The sequence below is a fragment of the Oryctolagus cuniculus genome, chromosome 4, assembly GCF_051225735.1.
Source record: "Oryctolagus cuniculus isolate XC-2025 breed Fujian yellow rabbit chromosome 4, ASM5122573v1, whole genome shotgun sequence".
Lineage (NCBI taxonomy): Eukaryota > Metazoa > Chordata > Mammalia > Lagomorpha > Leporidae > Oryctolagus > Oryctolagus cuniculus.
The window spans coordinates 140576777-140599513 of record NC_142870.1 but is presented as its reverse complement, the minus strand read 5'-3'; the positions used below and the strand labels follow the sequence as shown (position 1 = coordinate 140599513).

The 22737-nt window shown below is 48.5% G+C and overlaps 2 long non-coding RNA genes and 1 pseudogene across 4 annotated transcripts in view; 1 reads left to right on the top strand and 2 right to left on the bottom strand.

The window, feature by feature from the left end:
• Positions 1 to 22737, bottom strand: part of LOC149127135 (uncharacterized) — a 563175-nt gene that overhangs the window by 135744 nt on the left and 404694 nt on the right. The gene's annotated exons all lie outside the window — the stretch shown is intronic.
• The window catches only part of LOC127482692 (non-histone chromosomal protein HMG-17 pseudogene), an 86082-nt pseudogene that overhangs the window by 12911 nt on the left and 50434 nt on the right, over positions 1 to 22737 (top strand). The gene's annotated exons all lie outside the window — the stretch shown is intronic.
• Positions 670 to 6734, bottom strand: LOC138849380 (uncharacterized). Its single transcript, XR_011388185.2, has 3 exons — positions 5552 to 6734; positions 3348 to 3589; positions 670 to 2621 (listed from the first exon to the last, which is right to left on the bottom strand). It is a non-coding gene; the product is annotated as an uncharacterized LOC138849380 (long non-coding RNA).

Here is a 22737-nt window from a genome sequence, read left to right as displayed (position 1 = left end):
TCCCACAAGAGCACAGAGGCCCAAGCACTTGGATCATCTTCTACTTCTCTCCCAAGCCACAGCAGAGAGCTGGATTGGAAGCAGAGCAGCCAGGACACAAACCAGCACCCAGGTGTGATGCCAGTGCCGCAGGTGGGGGCTTAGCCCACTATTCCACAGCACCGTCCCCTAAAGTCAAACTCTTAAAATTAAGGGATTACTTCTTCAGCAACCCAAATAGAAACATACATTAAAGCCCTCAGTGTTGGCAAAATGTTCAATAATTTTCTATTACTTAAATTTGGGAAAAATGAAATGTAACATGGGGGGACATCTAAAAACATCTCCAAAGGAAACTCAGAGAAATTTCCTTTTTGACAGTAGCTTTGCAAGGATTGTGCTACCGAAGCTTGTGGCTAGGAGCGTTGAAGGTTCCAGGACAATGTAGACTATTGTGATCACCACAACTGTCTGAAAAACAACTATTGATCTAGGTAGGTGATGGCTGCTAACTAGCAAAAACAAGTACAGGTACCACCTTACTACTGTGGGTTAGTCCTCGAGTTATAGTAAGATGACTGAGGCACTGGGTGTGCACATGTGAAACTGCAAGGATTCAGTGGGTCCCCAATTCACCAGTGATTTATTTTGCCATCTCTTTTACCATTTATACTATTATTTAACAAGATTTTTTTAAATCAAAAAGCTTTTAAACATAAACGTATTTAAAAGAGTGGATATTACTACCTAAAATCATCTTGAATAGGCAGTCTTTGGAAAACACTTCAATAACAAAATAATAGCCAGTTAAGTCTATTTCAAAAGGATTTCTGTGGAACAGAGACATACTGAAAGAGAAGAAATCAGAATCCCTGGAACTCATGGGAAATGTTAGGGTAAATCAGACGCTCAGATTACAGTTTACTCTTTGTGGCTTTATTTAAGAAGCAAGTTAATGTTTATACGGCATTGAACTTCAAAGTCCAGGCAGTAAGGAAGAGCAGAGGGTGAGAGAGGAAAACAGTGTGGTGTGCTACTCCTTGCTCCTCTCTACCGTGTGGAGAAGCAGGGAGCTGAGGGGCAGGAGGGGAGGCAACAGGGCACAGCCACTGGAGAGAACCAAAAGAGGAGTTAGGGTCTTATCTGGGTGGTATATTTTTTATGCAATTATAAAAATGTATTGTGCTAAGATATAAGTGCTGTGTTTTCCTAACTCCCGTGGAAATCGATCCTGTGGGAGTTCCAGTACATCTTTAAATACTAATCCTGTTTTCTGCTTCTGTTTGTGATGATGCAATAAGTGATCCTGTTGTGTCTTCAGAGCAATGCTCTTGGTTTTGAGCAATGAGCGCCTTTGGGAAACAAAGTAGCACTTTGTTTACCCATCAACACAGTGAAAAGGTGCTCTGTATCCTCACTCTTTTTCAAATACTTCCTTTCTGGTACCTCCCTCTGCTGAGGGGAGGGGCCCGAGGGCATCACTTATCCCACACTTGGCAGTTAGCTCAGCCTCACATGTGGCCCCAGCAGAGTGTACAGGGAGTGGAGCTTGGCCAGATGGGCCCTTGAGCAAGATGTCCTAGGCCCTGCACACCTGAAGGCAACTCTTTGCCTGCATTTTAAGATCTTATGCTGTAATACGTTGATGTGTATATATGCAGATCCATTTAGAAATGTTAAATCTCATGTATGAGGTCCCCTTAAAGTCAGGCTGTATAGTTCATAGGACTCTGTCATTGTCATCTTCCTCTGCTTCTTCTTCAAGCTTTATTTATTTACTTGAGAGGTAGAGTTATAGACAGAAAGAGGGAGGGGCAGAGAGAAAAAGGTCTTCCCTCCACTGGTTCACTCCACAAATGGCTGCAATGGCCAGAGCTGGGCCAATCCAAAGCCAGGAGCCAGGAGCCAGGAGCCAGGAGCCAGGAGTGTCTTCTGGGTCTCCCATGTGGGTACAGGGGCCCAAGCTCTTGGGCCATTTTCTACTGCTTTCCCAGGCCATAGCAGAGAGCTGGATTGGCAGTGGAGCAGCCAGAACGCAAAGCAGCCACCATATGGGATGCTGGCGCCATAGGCAGAGGCTTAACCTACCACGCCACAGCACCAGTCCCATGTCCTTTGTCTTCTTAAAAGAGAGCCTGAAGGTGGAAAAGGAAGTCAAACAGAAGTTCCCTTTGAAGGAAAAGGCGAGGTGGACTTTGAAAACACAACTGCCTTCTCCGCATGAGGGTGGAGCATGACTCCCCGTCTTTAACTGCGGGCTGCACCCAATGACTTCCTCCTCAGTGTGCAAAGAGAGGGAAAGAGCAACTTGACAGCCGAGAGACCTGAAAGGCACCACCTCCCGCAGGTGACCCGGGTTAGCAACGACAGCGACAATGACTCCTGTTGACAGTGCCCCTTGATAGCCAGTGAGGAAGTGGCACTTCACCCCTGCTGTGCTCCTGGCAAAAATCTGGCACGCCAGGCTCACCAGGAGAATCACAGCTAACCCAAACTGCAGGCAGTTCCATCACTGCCGGTCCAGCACTCCACAAAGCTGTCCAGGCCATCACTAGCAAGGCGAGCTGGGGGGGCACGTCACAGCCCAGAGGAGCCTGAGCAGACACCATGGCTAAATGTAGCGTGGTAACCTCTGGGCTTTCCTAGAACAGAAGCAGGACATTAGCTCAAGACTAAGGAAACTGAATGAAGCTTGGCCTTTCCCTAATTGCACTGTATCACTTAGGTCTGTTAGTTTCAGCACATGTGCCACACAAAGGTAAGATGCTAATTTTTTTCCTTAATTTATTTAAAGTCTACAAATTTCATGTATTTCTTGTATACAGGTTTAGGAACATAGTGATGGTTCCTACCCAACTCTCCCGCCTACCCACCCTTCCTCCTCTTTCCTCTCCTATCTCCTGTCTTAATTTTTACAAAGACCTACTTGGTAAGATGGTAACTTTAGAAGAGTAGCCATAAGAAATGATAATAATCCCTCTCCTGTGAATGTTGTGAATCCCTCATCTACTTGGAGCTCACCCTGGTGAGACTCCTCACCCATCCTGGGAAGCCGCTCAGCTCCCCAGCTGTGCAGATCCGAACTCTCAGTGTTTCTTGGATCTGCACCCTTCTCTGCAAGCTCAGTACCTGCTCATGATGTCTCATCACAGGGAGCCCCAGCCGCTCTGCTGCCTTCGCAGGGCTGTCTGTAAAACGCAGGCCTCCTACGCCGTGCTTGGTTTGACCGCCTTCCACCCTCCAAGACTCTCTGTCTCCCCGGGAGGGAATCCAGGCTGCTGGCCTGGCACAGCACAAGTGCCTCCTTGAGCTGCACTCGCCCTGCCCTTCCCCCCGCCTTGGCTCTCCCACCCTCTCCCCAAACTCACCTTCTGCTTCTACCAAACCACCGGGAATTCTCTCTCTCAATGTCTTCTCATGTCCACTTCCACCAGGTGTTCATGTTCCATCCAAACTGCCTTTGGAAATGTTCCCTGGGCATCTCCCACGCTGAGATGGGCGCCAGCCCTTCTCTGCAATGTTCTCTGAGGTGCCCTCGCCCAGCTACCCGCTCTGCTGTGCAAACTCTGGCATCGCACACATTCATTTGTTCATCTGGAAATCGGCTAGTCTAGTGAACAAAACAGAAAAAAAATGCCTGCTTCCTTGGAGCTTTTGCTCTTTGCACATTGTCTTTAGTTTCACTGTCTTCTCCCTTGGAAGGCAAGAGCTATTCTCATACGAATCTAACATAGTGCCCAGCACATAGTCAGTGCATGAAAAGAGATAGCTGGGTACATGAATGACTTGGTCCTTCCCACCCCCAGGCCGCTCAATGGCGGAGTTAGAGAAATGTCTTCAAGGTGCTTAGGACAGAAACTTCACTGTGTCACACAGTCGGCGACATGGGACTGTGTGTGTCCTTCCGGGAGGGCCTCCTTCTGCCTCTGGAGGGAATACTACTACTACTAGTAATACCACAAGCAATACTTTTACTTCTAATAATACTATCATAATCAATACTTTTACTTTTATTAATACTACCATAATCAAGACTTTAATTCGAATACTACTACCACAATCAAGACTTTTGATTCTAATAATACTACCACGATCAATACTTTTAATTCTAATCATACTACCATAGTCAATATTTTTAATTCTAGTAATACTACCATAATCAATATTTTTAATAATTCTGCGAATCCAGTTATAGATGATTGTATTTCTAGAACGAAATGTAAAGGCTGTAACCCTCAGTACCACGGAACAGTGCTAAGCGGGTCAGAGGTTAGGGCCGGGGCGAGGGAGGGGCTTAGATGTGGAAGGGCATGTGGAGCTTTGCCTTTACAGAAAGAGAAGTCACGAGATACTGTGCCATACTGGTGCTCAAAACTAGAATTTTCTATTTAAACTTCTGTTGCTTTACCAGACACCCTTTGGTACTGTTTTTTTTTTTTTTTTTTTAATTAGAAAATTTTAGAAAATGTGTTGGAACGGAACAACAATGAAGGGAGAGGAGAAGAGGGAAGAGGCAGCCCATCCCCAGCGGTGGTTTGCAGAGTGACAGGCGCAGGGAGGTGGGTGAGTCCCGTGCTGTCTGCGGACGTGGCCTGGCATGGGGCTGCCTGCATTCCCATCAGAGCTGAGTCACTGGCTGCATCTGCGGCTGACAGGACACCGCGGACGCCTCTGCTCTGGCCCCGCAGCCTCAGGAATAGACTCCTGAAGCTGAGCAGGGTTCTGGGAAGTGCGGCACAGCCACCTACCTGCCAGAATGCCTTCCTCCACCACTGGGAGCATGGGCTGTCCACACCCCTCCGGGTCCCCTTGTGGGATGACGTCACCCCCATCTGCCCTGGGAGCCCCAGGAAAGAGCACAGCGCCTGGCACCAGAGGCCCAGGATGAGAGACACCCACATTCAGGAATCTTGTGCCAGACACTCAGGCTCCTTATGCCTCTGTTTCCCCCACCCTTCTCCACAATGCTTGTGGGGATCAGGACGGAGAGTGCGTGTGCAGTCCTCCGTCGGCTCAGTAGAAGCACCTCTGAACTTTCTCTTACAGTGTCTCTGACGGCACTTCCATCACCTGATTCATCACATTGAATGGGGGTGTCAGGTTACTTTCATATGAGTGCATGTGTCCATGCAAAGGTGGCAGGGAAGAGTGTGCGACTACCAGATGGCTTGCACCTCAGCCAGCAGCTGAGAGTCCCGGAGTGGTAGGCAAAGGCCTTGGGTAGGTTCCCATGTGGTGAATACCCTCTAGGCAGCCCCTGAGCACACTTGGACCTTGATGATCTAAGAGAGACACTGGCTAGCCCAAAGGTGTGGTCATCAAACTGAGTGGGATGTGCACACACCCCAGACCATCTTCCCCCCTGAGTGCACAGCCTGGGTGTCCTTCCAGCAGGCCCAAGGGACAGCCCTCAGCTTCCCGGGTCCCAGCTGGGTACCTGCTCCTGAACAGCGTGCTTGTGTGAGCACATGCAGGTGTGTTCCTTTTGGGGGTTCAGGAGGGGTCCCGATAGTTGCAAGGGCGTCCTAGCAAGTTGAAACCCAGCAAGAACAAAGGTAGAAGCAGCACTCACCTGGCAGGCTGCTGTGATGTTGCTCAGAGGGTGCTTCTGGGAAGGCCTGTGCGTCAGGATCTCCAGCTGGGTGGCTTTGCATGAGTCACGCTGCTTCTTGTCACTTGACGAGTAGATGGAAGACAATGCAGCTGGCCGTCAGCAATCTGGAAGGCGTGTGACCCATTTAGAGACAGGATTGGTGCTGGGGAAATGTGTCACCAACGTTTCCTCTGCCGATCCTGACCTTCGCTGTGGATCCACGTCAAACGCCACATCTGAGCCGCGTGAGGTCTCATTTTGGATCTTGCTTTCCCTTTCCCTCCTAGTCTGTGTTTTTCTCGGTAGTCAAATTGCTCAGGACTCTTGGTGTTCTCTGAAATGAGTCGAACTGTCCCAGCTTGCCATTCCAATTCTGGCCCCTTCCCGCATCCCCGCTGGGCACGCCCTGTCACTGCAGCCCCGTTCCCTGAGTGTGCACAAGGGACATTTTGGTGCTTGCTTGAGTTTTCCGATCTGGGTGCGCCCCTGCCCCATCTCCCAGGTTTACTCTTTTTATATAAAACTACCGAAATCCTGTTCAAGTGCCACCTGCTCTGTGGCACCTCCTCCAACTCCTGCAGCGCCAGGCCCCTGTACGTTTGGCTCAGGCCCCGGTAGGTGGCTGTTGGCGTCTAATCTGCCCCAGCTCTCCTTTGTGCTGGAAGGTGGTGTATTGTTCCTGCAGCGCCAGGGCTTTGGGCAGGCTCAATACCACTTCACTGGCGCTCCAAAATGTTTGCTTAAGATAAGGATGAAACGGTCTGCTGGCCGGAGCAGTGCCCTCCTCTCGGCTTTCAGAGGAGCCTGCAGGTGGGGTGGGGGAGGGGCACCGAGAGAGGAAACCCCGAGGTCAGCCTGGCTTCTGTCTCTTGCAGTTCTGAGCAGCATTAAGTTATTAAAAAAATTCTGTGCTGTAAATTTGAAAGCCACTGGACTGTTTTCATGCATAATGGATAAGTAGTGGGGGAAGTATATACCCACCTTTAGTAAGAGTGCCTACCTCACAGAAAAGTCATCGGGAGAGGAAGAATTTGGCCGGAGTGGGTGTCTTACATAGCACCAGGGAAAAATCCTTTCCCCCGGGGAACGGGATTTCTTAACCCATAAATTTGCCAAGGCCACTTAAATTCTAAGAGTTTGCATTGATTGACAAGAGGCTGGTGGAATCAACACATTATAGAGAGCTCAGCAGAGAACCCCACCCCCCGGGACAGAGCTCAGAGCGGGCAAGCTGGACCCTGTGGAGAATGATGGTGGCATCCTCACAGCTGACCCATTTAAAATCATCTGATTTGCGGATCTCTATGACGTGTCCCCCCTAGAGTGCAAGCATGTGTGTCTCATTCCCTGTGCACCCAGCACCCAGCACGATGCTTGACACGTAGTAGGTGCTCAGTAAACGTTTGGTGACTGCATGAGCCACAACAGCTTCAAAGAGCATGGAACTGAAGGGGAAGCGATGAGGCATTCTTTCTGTTCTGTCTGGCATCACCATTCCGGCTGTCACTGCTCTGAGCTGATCATTATCCTAAGAAGTGGCAGACTGTCCCTGTGTGGAGACCCCTAACTATGGGTGAAGGGACCCTCCGCGTGTTGCCTGTCAGTCTTGCCTGACTGCTGGTTGGTGGGACATTTGTCTGAAAGTCTCAGCTAAGTGTAAAGGCATTGGAGGGTGCCTGAACAAACCTTGTTTTCAACAATAGTCATATACACAGCATGGGAGACACTGAAGCCCAGCCCAGCAAGAGCAACTCCCATCATTTTCAATGTATTTCTCTTGGCTGTCAGTTATGAAAGCTACTACTGTATATGTGCAGATAAGACACAGGTTCGGCATCCCAGCAGTTTAAGCCAAAGAGAAAAATTCTTCTTCAAATTGAATTTTTATTTTAAAATTTACTTCAGAGAGAGAGAGAGAGTGAGCGAGCTAGGGCTCCCATCCATTGGTCCAGTCCTCAAATGCCCACAAAGACCAGGCCTGGGAAAAAGCTGGGAACCAGGAGCTCACGCCAGGTTTCCCGCGTGGTTAGGGAGGACTCGACCACTGGAGCCATCGCTACAGTCTGCCAGGCTCTGCATTAGTAGGAAGCTGGAGTCAAGAGTCCAAGCCAAGAACGGAACCCAGGCACTCCAGTACAGGATAGCTAGACCCAATGCCCATCCTCCCAAATTCTCGATTGTGGGCTATTGGTGAATTCACAGGTGCAGCCACCCCAGGTCTCTGTGCAGTTCCTCACTAGTGCAGCTGTTAGCATCTGGCCTGGGACACTGCCTTGTCGTGTGGCACTGTCTAGCACTGAGCACACCCCATCCCTGGGGAACCACCACCAGCAGCCCATCCTAGGGAAAACCAAAAGTGCCTCCAGGTGGGGGAACTGCCCCTACTGGGGGTAATAGGGGACAGTGAATTACTTCATTTTTACTTTGAGTGTGGTATGTGTGTTGGACCCCTAGTGCAGCATTGTCAGTCCACATGTTGTAACTGGAAAAGAGCCAGTTTGCTGCTTGTCTTGGTCCGTTGTATGCCGCTGGAGCAGGATACCCAAGAATGGGTCAGTTATAAACAACAGAAGCTTGTTTTGCTCCCAGTCCTGCGGGATGGGAAGCCTGAGACTGTGACGTGGGCATGTGGTGAGGGCCCTGGTGCTCCATCACAATGTGGGGAAGGGCATGTGGGCCACGCAAGACGGAGAAAGCTCGCTTTGCTAGCAAAGCCACTCCCTCCCGCATCAATCCATTACTGAAAGGGCCACCTTCCTGACCTCACCACCACCCCCAACACATCACAGTGCAAGTACATTTCAACATGAGTTTCGGAGGTGACATTCAAACCGTAGCAAGGATCCCTTTTCCCCTTCATCCACGTGTGCATAAAGGAGGAGATTGACTTGTCTGGGAATTACATGTCTACAGGCTGAGCACCTAATATCAGGCATGTTCGTGGCTTATCTCCAACCCTCACACCCGGCTCCCAGTGTGGCACTAGCTAGTATGACTAGATCATGGCCACAGGTGACAAAGCTGATACCTGGTGTGTTAGTCATCTCTACATTATAATGAAATACTCGAGGTGAGCGACTTAGCAAGGAAGCAAGGAGGTTTATTTAGTTTAGCTCGCAGATGTGGAGGCTGAAGCGCATGGTGCTGACAGTAGCTGTGCTCTGGTGTGGTCCCTCTCGGCTGCACCACACCATGGCAGATGGCAGGGGATGGCAGGGTCGCTTGTGGCCATGAGGGATCACATCTTGATACAGGAAGCCAGAGAGGTATCTGGGTAGGGTGAGGCTCAGGCTTCTATAACACCCCTCTCGTGAGAACTACCACTGGGTCATGCAGGAAATACTGGCATCCATTCCCAGGGAGGGCTGTCCCACTAAGCCCCACCACCTCCACACTGCCACACTGGGGGCTATGCTTCTGACACGTGGACCCTTGGGGAACAAACCACGCCCAAACTGTAGCATCTGGGGAGATTTTCCTAAGGGAAGTATGTCAGTCAATGATACAAACCAGGGCTTGCTGTCAAGTGATAAACCATGATGCTATCAATATATGTTTTTCAACAATATTCATCAATGATCTAATATGTGCTGGAAATGTACCCGACTTCGAGAATACAGCAGTAAACACAGACGAGGTCTATGGTCTTGCAGACTGACATCTCGGTGGAAGAGATAACTAAGACGTTAACAGGGCTGGGTGCTGTGGTGCAGCAGGTGAAGCCGCCACTTGGGGTGCACACATCCTGTATTGGAGTGAGTGCCAGGTCGGGTCCTGGCTACTTCGCTTCCAATCCAGCTTTCTACTGATGCATCCTGGGAAGCAGAGGAGGTGGCTCAAGTATGTGGGTCCCTACCACCCATGTGGGAGACCTGGTTGGAGTTCCTTGCTCCTGCCTTCAGCCTGGCCCAGCCAAGGCTATTAGGGGAATTTGAAGAGTGAACCAGCAGAAAGAAGATAAGTCCCTGTCTAGCTTTTGCTCTCCTTCTCACTCTCCCTCTCTGTAACTCTGCTTTTCAAGTAGACAAAAATAAACAAACATTAAATAAACAGATAATTTTTGGGAAAAAAGTAGGTTATATTAAGTACTATGGATAATCATAAAGCAGAATAAAAGAATGAAGAGTCTCAAGAAAGGCTTTTTTAGAAAGGATGTTAGATAAAGGGTTCTTGAAGTTTTTTTTTTTTTTAAGAGTTATTTATTTATTTGAAAGACAGAGTTACAGAGAGGCAGAGGCAGAGACAGAAAGGTCTTCCACGCACTGATTCACTCCCCAAACGACTGCAGTGGCCGACCTGAAAGCAGGAGCCAGGAGCTTCTTCCAGGTCTCCCACGTGGGTGCAGGAGCCCAAGGACTTGGGCCATCTTCTACTGCTATCTCAGGCCACAGCAGAGAGTGTGTTTTTTATAGAGCTTTTTGATCCACTGGATAAACTTTAAGGAGGAAGAACAGTCAAGGATGATTCCCAGGTTATTTCCTAAGCATCCCTTAGATGTGGTGCCATTTACTGAAGTTAGGGAGCTTGGTACAGGGAGAGGAATGGGACAACAAATCCTAAAAGGAGTGAGGAACCAAAAGTTGCATTTTATTGTTTGTGTGTTTAAGTCACACACAGCTAGAGACACAGAGAGAACTCCCATCTTCTGGTTCATTCCCCAAATGCCCAAGGGTGGGCCAGGTTGAAGCCAGGAGCCAGGAACTCTATCCAGATCTCCCACATGGGTGACAGGGACCCAGGTACTTGAGCCATCACCTCTGCCTCCCAGGGTCCGCATCATTAGGAAGCTGGAGCCAGAAGCTGGAGTCAGGAGCCAGGGACAGGAATTGAACCCATGTACTCTAAGGTAGGCACGAGAGTCTTAACTGGTGTCTTAACTCCTAGGCTATGATACAGATCTGAGAGTTAGAGGTAGGCTGTGGTGAAGCAGGCTAAGGCCCCACTTGGGAGGCTGGCATCTATTGTCAGTGGGATCAAGTCCCACCTCTGCTTCCAATCCAGCTTCCTGACAATGTGCACACTTGGAGGCCACAGATGATGCCACCCACATGGGAGATGCAGATGGAGTCCTTGGGTCCTGGTTTTGGCCCAGCCAGCCCTGGCTACTGGGGTCATTTGGGGAGTGAAACAGCAGGTGGAAGAGTCTCTCTCTGGGTATCTCTCCCACTCTGTCTTTCTGCCTTTCAAGTAAAATAATAATAATAAAAAAAAACCAAAAAACTTGAAAGCCAAATCTGGGAGTCACCAAGATGCTGATGTTCTTACAAACATACAGGTCAAAGAGCTTACAGTAGACTTAGTTTATTAACTATTACATACAGATCATGGTGCAAGCAAGACAGACAAGGTGGTTGGTGATTTCCTCTGAGCCCTACACTCCACCAGTAACAATCTTGACTTTTGTTATTATTATGCTTATTAAATGTCCAAGGAGAAGCAATCTCAGAGATGATCCAATAGAAATTCCAAAACTTTCCAGTGTACAGCGGAAGAAACTGAGGCCTGAAGAGGTTAAATAATGTATTGAAATCTATTGTTTAAAAACCACTTCAGAGTTTTAAATAATGCAGATGTGCAATCCGAATTGCCCACATTCTTCATTTGTGTTTGTCTTTTTCTCATGCTCTAAGAAAGAAGGTTGGAGTTATATTGCCCATTAGTTTTTGCGTTTTGGGAATGGCATACTGTATTGTTAGGACTGGTTTAAGAGAAAACCAGCCATGGAGTTTGCTGGGTTGGAGGAAGTTTAGGGCAAGGAGGTGAGCAGGTGGCAAAAAGGGAACCATCCAGGTAAAAGCGGCAATGCTTCTCCACTCAGGAAAAGGATGGGCAACCTGCAGCAGCTAAGGCCCCAGGAACTGGCCCGGGCTCCAGCTTAATTGTGCGACCTGCCTCAGCACCTAGGGAAGTTTTCATCACAGGGATCAGGACAGGGGAGCATCATGTGGGGGCTTCCGGGCGTGGGGTGAGGACATGGAATTCAGTGTGGTGGGGAACAGACACAGGCACAGTGGAGGTTAGGTGATGGCATGAGGCCAAATCATGAGTCCCCTTGGTTAGGCAGTGGGGCTGGACTTCTCCCAAGAGTGGCCTGAGGTAGGAGAAAGGGGTAGAGAGCACTCTGAACAAAGATGATCAAACAGGTAGAACATGTCCCCATTAGGGCCGCCGATCCAGAGATGGCACCCAAGGCCATCACAAGGTGCAGAGGCTCCTTGTCCATGTGGCAGCTTTGTCTTCGGTCCACACCCACGTTGGTTGGAGATTCCACGCAGGCTGAGGCCACTGTAGAGAAATGGACTGACACCATGAGCAGCCTCAGGACGAGGATTGGAGGGGCCAAAGTAAGCTGTTCACTCTGGGTAAAGAAATGTGCATCTCATCTCTGCTCTGAATGTCACAGAATCTTGAGACATTACGTGCCTCAGTCACGTGGCCGTGCTTCTCTCTGTCTTGGTGTCCTGGTGAGATTTTCTAGTGTGTACATTTCGTGAACGAGGCCATCATTCTCAAACACTTCCACTCCAGGATTTCTAATGATGCAAGAGAGAAAACTTGAATCCTGGAAACCCTGAGGAACTTGGGTCTAAACATTATGTCCAAAATACAAAATATATTCCATGTCTCCTACCTACCTGAGGAACCCAGGTGTGCTTTGTATTCTGGTAACAGCAGGACACAAGATCACCAACTACGGCCAACTTGGATATGTTTTCATTTGCTTATGTTATTTTGCTGCTGATTTAAGATACACATTTCGGGGTGGGGCCCTGTGGCCCTGTGGTTAAGCTGTTGCTTGGGATGTCCACATCCCGTATTGGAATGCTTAGAATCAATTCCCTACTCAGAGTCCTCTCCTTGCAATCCAGCTTCCTGCTAATGTGCCTGGGAGATGTGGACATGGGTTCCTGCCACACAAGTAGGAAACCCAGATGGAGTTCCTGGCTGCTGGCTTTGGCCTGGTCCAGCCCTGGGTTTTGCAGTCATTTGGGGAGTGAACCAGCAGATGGAAAATCTCTTTGTCTCTCTCTCTGTCACTCTTTCTTTCAAACAAATAACAAAGTAACAGATGTCAGTTTTTTTTGTTTTTGTTTTTTAAATTATTTTATTTATTTATTTGGAGAGATAGACTTACAGAGAGAGGGAGAGACACAGAGAGAGGTCTTCCATCCGCTGGTTCACTCCCCAAATGGCCACAGCAGCTGGATCTGGGCCAATCTGAAGCCAGGAGCCAGGAGCTTGTTATGGGTCTCCTATGTGGGTGCAGGGCCCAAGGAACCTAGGCCATCTTCTACTGCTTTCCCAGGCCATAGCAGAGAACTGGATCAGAAGTGGAGCAGCCAGATCTTGCCGGCACTGCAGGCAGCAGCTTTACCTGCTACACCACAGCATCAGCCCCTAAATGTATTTTTTTAAACCACCAAATTTGCAGAGATTTATTGCAGCAACAACACAGCACAACCAAACTCAACTCTTAAAACCCCACACACTTAATATCTTGCAGTTCTGTAGGTCAGAAGTCCAGCAGGAGTCCCACAGGGCTGAAAGCAAGTGTTGCCAGGGCCATGTTCCTTCTGGAAGGCCTCAGGGAGACTCACTTTGCCTGTGCTCCCCATCTTCTAGGACCATCCCCAGTGTTTGGGTTGGGGCTGCCTTCCTCCATCTCCAGAGCTGGCAATGGAGCATCCCTGAGACAGTTCTTGCACAGCCACTTTCTCTCACAGACTAGAACAAAGGGCCTCTGCTTTTCAGGACTCTTGGGATTACCTTGTGCCCTCCTAGGTAGCCTCCCCACTTTAAGGCCCATCTTAATCACACCTGCAAAGCCCCTTTTACCACCGCAGGTAACGTACGTATTCACTGGTTCTTGGCATTAGGATATGGACATCTTTGGGGGACCATTATTCCATCGCAGTTGCTAGGGCAAGAAGCTCTGCTTCCACTCTATGGAAGAAATAAAGGTAATTCTTCTCTTCCCGAGAGGGCGGGCACTCCTCTCATCAAGGCATCTGGGCGTTCTTGTGGATTACCAAGGGTCATCAGCCTCTCAACCTGCGCTACTGAGAACTTCCTCAGGAGGAAGAGCCTGGGTGAAATTTGGGACTGGGGCAGGTTGAAAGGTGGGGCCCCCATCTGGATGGCTGTCTGAACTGGGGAGGAGCTCTGGTTGTTTCCATGGAAAGGGGAGACACAGTGTTCCTGGATTGCAGAACTTCATTACAACGACTGTGGGAGACTGGTGAGAGTCCGTCCTGGGGACCGCAAGCCTGGGCAGCTAGTATGGACTCCCTGTGCCAGGAAATGGTGGACCCCGGCCCATGGGAGAGGCAGGGACGTGAGCTTTAAAGAACAGTGGGGCCCTGCTCAGGTGGCAGCTCCTGCTCTCCTAGAATGTTCCAGTCAAGCACAGCTGGAGCTGTGAGCACAGACTTTGCTTTTCCCAAGCCCATCTGTCTGCGTGTGAGATTTGTAGTGCCCCCGTCCACTCAGCACTGAGTGGCACATGGGTGTGTGTGTGTGTGTGTTGGGGTTTGGGCGGTGAGAAGCTGCGAGTCCTCCACCTCTCTTAAGTGCCCACCAGAGTGCTGACCACATCCCAGGCTCCCAGTGTTGGTTTCCTTCCCCCTCCCTCCTTTGCCCATTCTGACAGCTCAGTTTACTCCCAGACTTTCAGTGGCAACTGAAAATAACCCCCTGGATTTTCCCAAATGCCTCCCAGGGGACAGGACCAACTCCACGGAGACCCTCTGCTCAGACAGCCGTGGGTGGAAGGCAATGCCTGTCCTCAGCAGAGCTCCAAGGGTGATTTCTGGCTCAACTCTAAGGCTGAGGAAATGTTGGAACAACCTCCACTGGACACCACTGCTGTTGCCAGTGGCTGTGTGTCTCGCCAGTTACAGCAGTCGCTCTCTGAAACTCCTGCTGGTCGACCTTTGACGTGCTATGCCCAAGACAAGGCTCATGTCGAGACTGCAGGGGATCTGAAAAGACATGCTGATATCTAGGTCTCACCCCAGAGATTCTGGCTCACCTGCTTGCACACCCAGCTATTTATGCTTCCGGAAGTTAGCCCACGCTGACAACCTGCTGTCAGGTTTCCTACGTGGATAACTTGAGACTGGGATGGGGTGAGATTAGTGACATTGAAATAAACATTCTCCCACTGGCTGGGCAAGTTTCCTCATTGTCTTGTCCCCTCTTAATTTATTCTACCATTCTGCTTTTCTCCCTTCCATGCACTTTTGTTATAATTATTTAGAATTAAGTGTACGATTCACTTTCATTCATCCAGCTGTCATCCCATTGCAACAACAGGTGTGGAAGAAAGAGAGGCACGGTCTACAGCTTTGTTCGTATTTCCTCTTGGCAGAGTTGTGGGGAGATGCTCAGAGTGGAAGCAAATAGGAAGTGAGTCACGGCCCAGCTGGGCTCCACCTGCCCACTGCACAGAGCCATCAGGCTTTCTAGAAAGCACATGCAAAGACGGCCCCTCTGCCTCTCAAGTTCTTCAGGTTTCCTTTGTGGCATAATGTTCACACCTGCAGAGGGCCAGGCCTCATGCCTTCGCCACATGCTCAGAGGTTTCAGAGTTTCTGAAAGAAGGCGCTGTCTACTGTGAATTATTTCTTCTGCCATCTACTAGGCAAAAGTTAGTGAGGGAAACAGCCAAAGGGAGAACTCTTCTCCAGAGTGTGACTCTTCTAGAATCTCACGACTTGGCTGGTGTTGGTTTAGAAGGCCCTGCGGCTTAAGAGTTAAGGCGGGGAGGTACAGAAACAGGGCATTGAGGCCTGTGGGAACAGTAGTTGTGTCTCAGCCTATCCGCTACTGTAATAGGATTGGAGATGAAACAAGAAGCAGGAAGTCGTGTTCCTGTCCAAAGGCAGCTGGTTGATGTGCTTCCTGGTTTAAAAAAATGAAAAATATTCTTTAATTGCCAACTGTGTGGTGAACCCGATCTTAATTCATCTAGGTAGTCCTGGCTCAACTGGATAAGACTGCGACTCTAATTTGATCCGAGTACATACCAGAACTGCAGAGGATGGACATGTGTGTTTATATTATACCTAATCCCTTAGCATGTATGAGAATCTAACCTATGAGCTGTCCCTCCTGCATATAATACAATGCATATGCTGTCTGGGTCCTGAACCTGCTGGCTTCCAGATCTTCCCTCACCCTTCAGCAGCTTTGCTCTATATCTCCTAGGGGGTGACGCTGCAAACAGCTTTCCCAGGCTCCCAGCTCACCTAGGTGCCAAAGAGAAGGGAAGACAAGGCCAGGTGACTTCCTGAAGCCTCTTAGCCTTGGATGGTGCCTCTGATGGTAGCTGTGGCATAGTATCAATCGCTACCAGAATGGCTGCCCTGCTTCCAGCCGCTGTCAGTGACCCCAGCCCTGGGCACTGCCTACACCATCTCCTCCCATTGTTCCTCCAGCCCAGGAATGGGAGTGCCTTCCTGCTCTCGCTAATCTAAGCTTTGCAGTTCTCTGTGGCCACTGTAACCAATTCCCTGTAATAGATGCCCTCTGTCTGCTACCATACCTTGCAGTGGTTTCTGTTGTTCCAGTTGGACTTTACTGATTCCTGTGTCACAGTTAAAACACACTTTCCTTGATCCTTGACTTAGCTGTTAGCAAATTCCTTAATTAGGGTTGTGGTTATAAATCTATTATTTGCAATTATTTGAAGCAAAGCTGTTAATCTATTGAAGTTATTTTACCTGCCCGTAAAATTTTCAAATGCTTAAGTATCACAAACGTGTGTGATGATATACGCTCGTTTTACCATCTTGAGTTTCTAGGCAGTGGCCTGATTTTACTCATTTTGTTCATATGATAAATAGTGATGGAAAGAGTGAGTCATAAGCCGAGGAATGATCTTCATGCATAACGGAACTATCGCTGTATTTTGCAGGAATAGCTCACTGAGCTAATGTACACATTGACTTCCGACAACAGTGTCAGGGAGGAATGGGCTGGTAGTAGTTACAGTAAAAGAAATGCTCATAATAACCCTGGGCCTTGGAAGCGATCATATCTCCCTCTTTAAATGATTTATTTGGGTCATTACTTGCAGCGCCTTTCCTGAACCTCTGCCTAACATCTTCCCTCCTGCTAACTGCAAATTCAGATGGTCTCATTCCGGGAGGGGAGGCAGCCGTGGAGGTCTCCGTGGGGCCCTCTACTGAGTCAGTCCCATTAGCTACCACTGCCTTTCTTCCTTCCCTTCTGTCGCTCCCCCTCCTCGTGGAGGAACGACACTAAACCCTGCCTAGGCTTCATATCCGAGTCACGGCACCATTATGTCGCTCCCCCTCCTCGTGGAGGAACGACACTAAGCCCTGCCTAGGCTTCATATCCGAGTCACGGCACCATTATGTCGCTCCCCGTCTTCGTGGAGGAATGACACAGGACCCTGCGTTGTTCTTCTGTCTGCTCGGCCCTCCCCGGGTTTGCTGCTGGTTCTTCCCGGGTTGGCTGCCGTCCCTTCCACCTCCGTGGAAGGGCGGTTCCCCCTGCCACATTCCCCACTTCCGCGGGGGAGCGGCACACCACCGGCCGGCTCTCTTGGGGGCTGCACAGGTGTTCCCTTTAGATGTTCCCCTTAGATGTTCCTGGTGCATGCCGTCTCTCTCCTCCTTTATAGTCCTCCTCCGCCAATCCTAACTCAGCTGCTCACACGCCGAGTACGCTGCTCTCCTCCAATCAGGAGCAGGATCAGCTCCTGGAGGTCAGCACTCAAGTTGGCAAGAGGCAGCTGCGTAGAAGCTGTTTTCTTCTCTCCCAGCGCCATATTGTGGGAGAGCAGATGCATAGAATAAGTCTTAATTCCAGTAACTTAGTCCAGTCCGGGTTGCTCCCCACACCCTTCCTCCTCTTCCCCAGGCTCAAAGGACCCTCCAAGTGCAAGAAAAGCACATGAAAGAGCCAAGCTTTCAAACATGGAGACTGGATCTGTGTCTGTCAAGAGAGTATAGGAGTGTCTGATTAAAAGTGACAGATCAGACATAATTTTATCCTCACCAAGACTTCACTTAAAGTGTTAAATGGATGCGTGTTGTGGCACAGTGTGTTAAGCTCCTGTATCAGACCATGGGTTCAAGTCCCACTACTTCTGCTACTGATCCAGCTTCCTGCTACTGCACCTGGGAGGCAGCCCGAGTACTTGGGGTCCTGCCACCCCTGCAGGAGAACCTAAATGGAATTCTTGACTCTTGGTTCTGGCCTGGCCCAGCCCCCAGTTGTGGGGATTTGGGAGAGTGACTCAGGGGATGGAAAAACCTGTCTCTCCCTTCCTCTGTCATTCTGCCTTTCACATGTATAAATCAGTCTTTTTTTCTAAGTTATAAAGACCCAGAAGTGATCAAGGAACTCTCAGCAGATGACTGATTTTAAAGAACTTCCGGAAGTGTAGACGTGGATGGGGGAGTGGGCGAAGACAGAGGGTGAGGGAAGCCAAGCCTGTGTTCCGTGAGTGAGGGTGGGAGGAGAGGGTGGGAGGCAGGAACAGAGAAGGGACTCAGTGCTTCGACAGTCCGTCAGCATCAGCTGAGCGGGTGATGGGGCTGCAAACAACGGTGATGAATGAAATGCCTCTCCCCACTCAGTGGCCACATGGGCTCTCCCTAACTCCTGCCCACCTCCACAAAAGAAAACGAAAATGAAAAACCTACAACCTGTTCTCCTCTCTACAGAATGCGCTGGCCTCCGAGACGAGAGCTCGGATAAGCTGACAATTCAGAGTTACAAAAGTAATAGAGGCAGCCAATAGTTTTTACAACACTATAATGAGTACATTCTATATTAATCCATTCACTGTTCACAACACCTCTAGGAAGAAGCTAAAGCACAGGGTGGTTAGTGGGAGACAACAGAGCTAGTAACTGAGCTAAATCATCACAAAGTAAAATCTCAACAGGCTCCACCCAGGTGCTGAAATAATTATAATAAAATAATTATAATAAAAACCAATTAGCATCTTTTTACCTCATTATAAAATAAAGATAACTGAGGATAGCCAGATATTTAAATAAAGGCCACGGCATGAAATATAGGACAAAATAAACACAAGATGGACCCAAGAAAAGAGTAAAGTCAGGACAGATAAGAAAGAAACCCCCAGTTAGCATGCTCAGAGAAACTTGACAAGATATTGCATCACAAAGAACAAAATGCAATGGGAAAGGAATAATCAGAGAGCTGTAAAGAGACCATGGAAATCAAAACACATTTGAAAATATATGAGTAAGTGTGTGTGTGTGTGTGTGTGTGTATTTAAAAGAAGCACTAAAATAGAAAATCAATGAAATCTCCCACAGAGTAAACAAAGACATAAAAATCAAAAGAAAAAAGAAAAGGACCATGGAAGGCTAATCTAGGATATTCTACCTCTGACCATTTAAAGTTACACAAAGAAAATGGATAAGGAGAAATAGAAGACATTTCTTAGCTGAAGGACATAGGTCTGTAAGACAGAATCATTACATGGAAAACAAAGAAAAAATTCTCCATGACATTTGTAAATTGTCCCATGACCAAAACTGAATCATTTGTGCTCCTGAAGATTCAAGTCTAAGAACTGAAAACAGGTTTTAAATTGTGACAAGCATGAAAAATATTGTATACTGTAGGGTTAAGAACCACTCTGATTACATTTATTTTCTTTTATAGCTTTTTTCTTAAAGCTTTATTTATTTTTTATTTGAAAGAGTTATAGAGAGGCAGAGGCAGAGAGGGAGAGAGGTCCTCCATCCACTGGTTCACTCCCCAAATGGCCACAACAACCAGAGCTACACCTATCTGAAGCCAGGAGCCAGGAGTTTCTTCTGGGTCTCCCAAGCAGGTGCAGGGGCCCAAGGACTTAGGCCATCTCCTACTGCTTTCTCAGGCCACAGCAGAGAGCTGGATCTAAAGTGGAGCAGCCGGGACTTGAACCAGTGCCCATATAGGATAACGGCACTGCGGGCGACAGCTTCACTGGCTATACCACAGCGCTGGCCCCCTAGCTTTTTTTTTTTTTTTTCCTAAGTTTGTATTTGCCTTTCCATGAATCTTTGCCATTGCTTTACCCCTGATGCTTAGCTGATGTCCTTATGCAATCATACTTGCCTGGGATCTCCTCTGCTCCAGTTTGGACAACTTGTTTTCTGGGTTCCTGTGTAACCATCACCCAGGCCTTCACTGGCTGAGGCTCTTGAGCCCACATGTTGTCCTTCCTGGTCTTACTCCCTCGATTTGCTGAGGCAGAGCATTTGCAGGCTTTAGAGAGGATGTATAAGTGATAAATATGCTATAGCCATTTATTCAATTACCACACTTAATACCTTGACCAGGACTGAATGTTGAAAATTATTGTTGAAAATTATTTTATTCTTGGAACATCAAAAAAGTGCTATAGTGCCTACTTGTTTTTTAAGATTTATTTATTTACCAGCCGGCGCCACGGCTCACTAGGCTAATCCTCCGCCTAGCGGCGCCGGCACACCGGGTTCTAGTCCCGGTTGCCCCTCTTCCAGGCCAGCTCTCTGCTGTGGCCAGGGAGTGCAGTGGAGGATGGCCCAGGTGCTTGGGCCCTGCACCCCATGGGAGACCAGGAGAAGCACCTGGCTCCTGGCTCCTGCCATCGGATCAGCGCGGTGCGCTGGCCGCAGCGCGCTGGCCACGGCGGCCATTGGAGGGTGAACCAACGGCAAAGGAAGACCTTTCTCTCTGTCTCTCTCTCTCACTGTCCACTCTGCCTGTCAAAAAAAAAAAAAAAAGATTTATTTATTTACCTGAAAGGCAGAGTTACAGAGAGAGAAGGAGAGAGAGTGGGAGAAAGAGAGAGAGAGAGAAATCCTCGATTCACTGGTTGACTCTCAGAATGGTTGCAGTGACCTGGGCTAGACTGGGCTGAAACCAGGAGCCTGGAACTTTGTCTGGGTCTTCCACGTGGGTGGCAGGGGCCGTCTTCCACTGCTTTCCCAGGTGTGCTACAGGGAGATGGCTCAGAAATGTAGCAATTGGGCCACAAACAGGCATTGATATGGGATGCCAGCATTGCAGGCAGCATTGTAACCTGCTGCACCACAGCACCAGCCCCTCCGATGCCTTTTACCGTCCGAGGTTGCTAAGGACAGGTCAGACATCATACATACTTCTCATCTGTGATAAGAACATTTCTTTACTCCCATACTCTTAAAATGGATACAGCATGCACTAGCGATATAAGCATATTGTTTAAAAGTGTACCAAAGGGCCTGGCACTTATATGTGCATGGATTCATGTCCCAGATACTCCACTTCCAATACAGCTGGTGGCTAACATGCCTGGGAAAGTAGCAAAAGATGGCCCAAGTGCTTGAGTGCCTGCCATCCAAATAGGATACCCAGATGGAGTTCCAGTCCAGCTTCTGCCTGGCCAGCCCAGGCTGTTGCAGCCGTCTGGAGAGTGAATCAGCAAATGGAAGATCTCTTTCTCTTTCTCTCCATGTCTCTCCCTCTCTTTCCGTAAAACTGCCTTTCAAATAAACAAATCCTTTAAAAACGACAGTGTGGCAATATCCACCAGAACAAATGTCTAAAAGGGTGAGAAGCAGTTGTCTCTGTGCACCGGTACTGAGGGAGACAGGAAACCACTGCTTTTACAATGCACATGATTATTTTGAAAATCTAAATTAATAAAACATGGTTGCAAAACTATAAAGAAAATCCAGAGAAATATTATCACACAAGCAGGGTGTGTTACTCCCACAGCAGGGAGGCTGTTAGGCTCAGGCTCGGAGAGCTGAGGCTGTGGCTCCTTCAAGAGCTGACTTTGATTGCCTCAGGAATAACTGGTTGCTTGCTTAATACTTATCCTTTTAATGGCACACATGCGTTTTATAAATTCTTCTGGTATATTCATATAATTCATAGTTTTTTAAAAGGAGCATATGGGGGCTGGCGCTGTGGCATAGCAGGTAAAGCCGCTGCCTGGAGCGCCGGCATCCCATACGGGCACCGGTTCTAGTCCCAGCTGCTCCTCTTCCAGTCCAGCTCTCTGCTGTGACCTGGGAAAGCTGTAGAAGATGCCCAAGTCCTTGGGCCCCTACACCCATGTGGGAGAACAGAAGAAGCTCCTGGCTCCTGGCTTCGGATCGGCACTGCTCCAGCCGTTGCGGCCATCTGGGGAGTGAAACAGCAGATGGAAGACCTCTCTCTCTCTCTACCTCTCTCTGGGGAGTGAATCAGTAACTCTGTCTTTCAAAGGAAATAAAATAAATCTTTAAAATAAAAGAAGCAAACTCCCTTTAAAAAAATAAATAAAAGGAACATATGACATGCATTCATCCCAAATGCCAACTTCAATATGTAGTCGAGGTCCAGCACAGCAAAATAAAAATTGGCTTACAAAGAGAAAATTATCTTAATTCTCTGTAGGAGTACAAAACTGTGTATCTAAACCAGTACAAAACTGATTATCTAATTCAGTTCCACGTTGACTGAATACCTGAGACCTCTTAGGAATTGGTTTCCGCAATCAGAATTTATGCCTGGCCTGGTTCCAGGCTTGGAGATACATAGTCCTTTCTTTTTTTTTTTAAAGATTTATTTATTTGAAAGACGCACTTACACAGAGAGAGAGAGAGAGAAGAGAAGAGAGAGGGAGAGAGAGAGAGAGAGAGAGAATGCTTTCAACACTGGTTTACTCCCCAAATGGCCACAATGGCCAGAGCTGGACCAATCTGAAGCCAGAAACTAGGAGCTTCTTTTGGGTCTCCCACATGGATGCAGGGGCCCAAGGACTTGGGCCATCTTCTGCTACTTTCCCAGGCACACTAGCAGGGAGCTGGATTGGAAGTGGAGTAACTGGGGCTCAAACCGGTGTCCATATGGGATGCTGGCACTGCAGGTGGTAGCACATGCTGTGCCACAGCACAGGCCCCAAAAGTCCTTTCTTAATAGAGCTTACATGCTGAGGAAATGGGGGGGACATAATAGGTATTCAGCAACTTAGTAAGTATGTTAAATATCGAGTGATAAAGGAGTTACTGGAGCTCAGGAGTGGGGAGGGACTGCTATTTCCTGCAAAATCTAAATGAAGGGAGGAGGCAGCCCTGTGGTTATGCAGAGGAAGTGTAATCCCAGAACCCACTTCCTTCCAAGAGTTCATAGTGCATCTGTGTCCTCAAAGTGTGTCT